Genomic DNA, 4,952 nt, shown 5'->3' with positions numbered 1-4,952 from the left:
GTATCTAATTCACGCATCGCAATAAAAGAGTCAAAATGACATGCCACTATCTGTAGAGCCCTAACCTTAAGGGAGCTCACATTTACTGTTTTCTTTTGTGCTAGGTCATGACAAACTCGAACAAGCATGTAGCATATAGTATCAGTTCAGTCTAGTCTGCAAATAACATTAGCAGAGCTGAAAAAGATTGTTTTCTTTGGTGGCAGTTTTGGTTGTAGTTCTCGAATGGACATAGTGGCTTTTGTAGCTTATGAGGCCTTTTTCATGATGATGTCTCTATAGCTCAAACTTTGAGAAAGGATGAAAACAACCTTTGAAGATTTTTTTGTGTGTGCAGATTTTCAAAATATTTTAGTATTAAAGCCTTTTCTCCTTCTTTTGCAATTGTATTGTTTACAAAGAAATAAGATGATCATAAATTTTTGGCAAAGGAGTTTTCTGCGGGAAACTGCCTACAATTGAAATATAAGCAGATCTTCAACCCCAAAATTGTCACTACTGTGTCTGGGATCCAAAAGAGGTGCAGATCTCATTCTGGGCAGATTCTGCTATTTAGGATAATTGTGTTGATAACAGCAGTCTCATTGATTTGGGATTTTAATGGAATCTTTAAGTGTCTTTAACAATCTTTAACAGTAAGAATGTGCAACAGCTGGAACTGCACCATAGGTGCTTTTTAACTTATGTGGTCCCAAACCACAAAACGTAGTTGGAAAGCACAAAGAGGCACACTCTGTCCTCATACTACAACACCTTACCCTTTCGCTATCCCTGTTCCTATATGCTTTCTTGTTTCTTGTCTTTATATTAAATCCATCCAGGTTTAATATAAAGAGTATTAACGTAAAAGTCCTATCCAGTCTAGGAAACCAAACATATGAGAAAGCCTGGTGTATTCATTGTCACTTTCAGTGCCTTCCAAAAAGTTATTTGATAGTGAGTGGGGGGAAAAAGAGAGAAAGGATTTTTATTGTCCTGTATTTTTCATTAAGTTTAGGCAGAAAGGATTTCAGCTGAACTTCTAATATACAGGACAGAGGAGAATACTGTGAAGATCCTCTGGGTACTGCAGAGTGAAGTGAAAGGCAGGAGAATGGTAGAGGCAACTTCTGTTTTTCCTTGCAAACGAAAGGTCACATTTACCAACTTGGAAATGCTTTGGAAAAGTAAATGATTGCCTGTTCATCAATTCTAGGGCCATTTTGGGAGCTTTTTAATAGGCTTAGTCTTTTACTGCCTACAAGTCATTTTTGCATACCAATAGGATGTGAACTTTCTTTTCAAATACATATTTTAAACCGTGCCAGAAATGTACTTTTTTGTGTCATAATATGAGTGATGGGAAAGAGCCTGTGTTTCTGGTTTTGAAGGTAACCATCGCAACCCTGCTAGAAATACTGTGTCTGGGAGCACACATTTCAGCAAAGTTGCTCCTCTGCCGAAACTCCGGAATTTCAAGCAGGTTTTCCAGCAAGCTATGGTTTGATCATCTCGGTTGGACACTAGGCAGACGTGGCCATTTTGATGCCGTGCCCCCTTCCAGAAGCAGAGATCTGCCAGAACCCTGGTTCAGGCAGGTCAAACCTGCGGAGCCTGGGAGAGGATGCTCACCTGGCAAGTCTGGAAAGGGCTTCTCTTCCTGGTCTAGCAGAAACTGGAGCCTGTTGATCTTCAGGCTGTGGTTTGAGCCTGTCTAGTAGCAGAGCGGATGCTATGAAGAGACTTGAGTATCATGGTTGGGGGAGGGATTTGAATCATTCAGCTTGTTGCTAGTTTTCTAAATTTATGATGCTGTTCTTTTATAACTGATGATACACGCTAAGCAATGACCATAAAGAGATGACAGCAATGTTCATTTGACAATCAGTTTGACAGCTTTTCAGGATTTCTTTTCAGTTGTTAGGCACTGAAGCCTCACTGACAGAAGGCAACATGCCATATTTGCTCACATAATGGTTGCCAGCATATAAAGGCTGTCCAGCAGGTGACCTGTCCCTCAAGACCAGGAGGAACGGATGCGTTTGGGTTTATCTCAGCTTTAGATGAGATGCCTGCAATGGCTGCTTCCTAGAGTTTGGGGGGCAGGGGGAAGGAAAGGATCGGAGGAGTTGCAGCCATGGTGTGAAGAGGTGCAGTGGTCCCAAGGTATCTCCTCCCAAGCCCTGTACAGAAGCGTGTCTCCTTCCAACTCATCTAAGCCCTGGGGCATGTCCCTGGCTCTGTTAGTCGAGGACTTGGTAGGTTACTAAAACAGGCCATATCCTTTCTGGTTGAGCAGTTTAACTGAATTAACAATAGCTGCGTGGAAGATAGCTCCAGCAGCGGTACATTAAAGAAATTTGGGATCCTATAGCCCAAGCTCTTTGATGCAGACTGTGTTTGTATTTTTTGTTTAGATACTTTGTTATAGGGGTTCTGGTTTTTATTTGTGCTATTCTGAGGACACCAGGATGAAAAGCTGGAAGTATAAACACATCTGGAACTGGGATTCCTTAGGGTCCTTGAGTCAACCTGTTAGAAAACAGGAGAAAAAAAATCTTGTCTTGACTGATGACTTACAAGAAGATTTAGAGCCTGCAGTGCAACGCCTCCATGCTTTTCTGGTACCCGACCATGTTCAATTCATTTCATCGGGATTTTAATTTCTTAAGCAGTAGCAAGTATTCAGGTCTTCGTTTTTCTAGGCAGAGAATAAAATCAGATGCTTGACTTCAGTATTGAAGCCCAATTTCTGTATTCACATTCATCATCTGAAAGATAATTTGAGCTTAGACATGAACATTTTGCATCTACATTGGCTTTTTACAAAGACAGGCAACACAATTACCCACAATCAATTTTTCTTATTAAGACAGAGGAGAGGGCAAGTTCATTTCTCACTAGTGTAATTCTGAGATTTTCTTTTAACAATAAAAGGACCCAGGAGGAAAGCACAGAAAATGAAATTTGTATCACCTTAGTGGGAAATTGATTCATGAGAGAAAGAGGAAAAAATTCATGTAGGTGTTTGCTTCTTTGGAAGTCATACAGGGCTGTGTTGTTTTTTTTTTTCTGTTGGCTAATTAAATGCAATCTTTTAATAACACACTGAACACTGATTTCTCTCTAACAAGGTGAAACACTGTAAGATGGTCTCTCGGTCATCTCAAAGTCCAGCATGTTGCCATTGGAAATGATAATTGCAAATACTAAGTAAAGAGCTCCTGTTGGGCTGATCCCCGCTCTGTTAGCCCTTCTGAGCAAGCCACAGCCAAAACCTTGCTCACTTTAACCCATGCTCAGAGGTGGGATGTGAGCAGGCTTTGTCAGGGACAGAAAGCAGTGTCAGGAGGAGTAGAAGCATTGTTATAGCTTGGTTCTTTGTGTGTTTCTGCCACCTGAGAAGACAGTATCATTTAATGCTCTGCCCAGCAGTGTCCAAACAGTATTTTATTGTACCAAATGGACCTTGGCTAGGATTTAGAAAGCAGCTAAGAAACTATGATCAATCATATCCAACACCTTAATATAGCAAGGACAGTTTGTGTAGGAAAGAGGGGACAGGCGCGATCGAAGATACAGCCTTGCATGTAAAGCTTTGGCTATTAAGACGTGGCTGTGAAAAACTGGTTTATACCTCTCTGCCTGAATAGTGCAGATCAGCTGGAAGAAATAAAAAGGTGGAAGGTGGACTTGTTCCACCAGCGATAAAAGTCCATCAGTCAGTTTGGTGGAAGAATCTCTTCTCTGCCATAACTCTCCTCCGTGTGGGGAGGATTGGGTTTTTTTTTCTTAAACATCTGGTTCACTCAAGGCAGGGGAAGATCTCATTGTTTACACAGAGCGGTTCATATTGCGAACACAGACACTTTAAAATAGTAGCTCTCTCTTTTGGTATGTTGTTCATGGAAAGGCTTGCTTTCTGGCATTAAATAAAAGGGAAAACTGTGAGAAGCAGCTAATTATTGGAAGAATATTAATACAGGAACGACAGCTTGGATCCCCCCTGCTAGGCTAGGTTGCTAAACTGAAAAAATGGAGCTGAATGTCTTTATTTGAAGTGTATTATCATTGCTAGTGAGTCACGAACTCCTATAGAGTTAAAACAGTACAAATCCTGTTATTTCAGGTGGTTGTGTAAACTGCTTAGTTTCTGTGTAATTCTGCCACCCCTGGTAAACATGAGGCAGAGGGGAGAACGGGAATAACCACCCCTTGTACTCAAACCTTCCCCGGTGAAATTCTACTTTTATTTGAGGAGACCTAGCATGAGTGGTTTTGTTAGGAAAAAAGGTACAAAATTAAGTTCCCCCTTATGCCCACCAGACAGATCTGTGAGGCCCTGAAGCAAGTCACCGCCAGGCAGGATGGACTGTTTGGGAGCTAAGAAAAATATTTAAAGGCTGTGTAAATATACAGAGCATCAGTGCATAAACCCCTCCTGGTAACTAGATGCGGACTTTCTGTTCACTCCACAAAAGACTGAAAATGAGGCATCTACCTGCAATTGAAAAAGAAGAAGAGGTGGAGACAGCTTGCTGTCCCTTTCCCTGCAATACCCACCCAGATGAATTAAAATGCTCTCACTAGGTCACCGACACAGCTTTGGCTGCCACCAAATTCCCATCCCATGTCTCTGTGGGCAGCTGTGTTGGATTTAAGCTGAAAGGCCGGGCTCTGCAAGGTCTGGCAGGGGCAATCTCTGCTGCAGAGAGCTGCAGGTGCTGCACAGAGGTGTGCCCTTCGCAATTAATGGGTCATGAATAATTTGCATTTTTAAAGGTATTTTCATTAATATGACATGTGTCATTGCAGACATATTCATGTGCTGGTGCCAACAGTGAGCTCTGATAATTTGCTAAAAGGAAAGGAAAAGTTGCTAAAAATTTGTAAATTTTTAGGAGAAGTCCCTGTGTCGTGTGTCGTCCCGTCCCCCGTCCCCGTCCCTGTCCCCCCCCCCCCACCTGGGATGA

Source organism: Aptenodytes forsteri, unplaced genomic scaffold, assembly GCF_000699145.1.
Source record: "Aptenodytes forsteri isolate BGI_AS27 unplaced genomic scaffold, ASM69914v1 Scaffold282, whole genome shotgun sequence".
Classification (NCBI taxonomy): Eukaryota; Metazoa; Chordata; class Aves; order Sphenisciformes; family Spheniscidae; genus Aptenodytes; species Aptenodytes forsteri.
Note: the sequence above shows the minus strand (reverse complement) of the source record.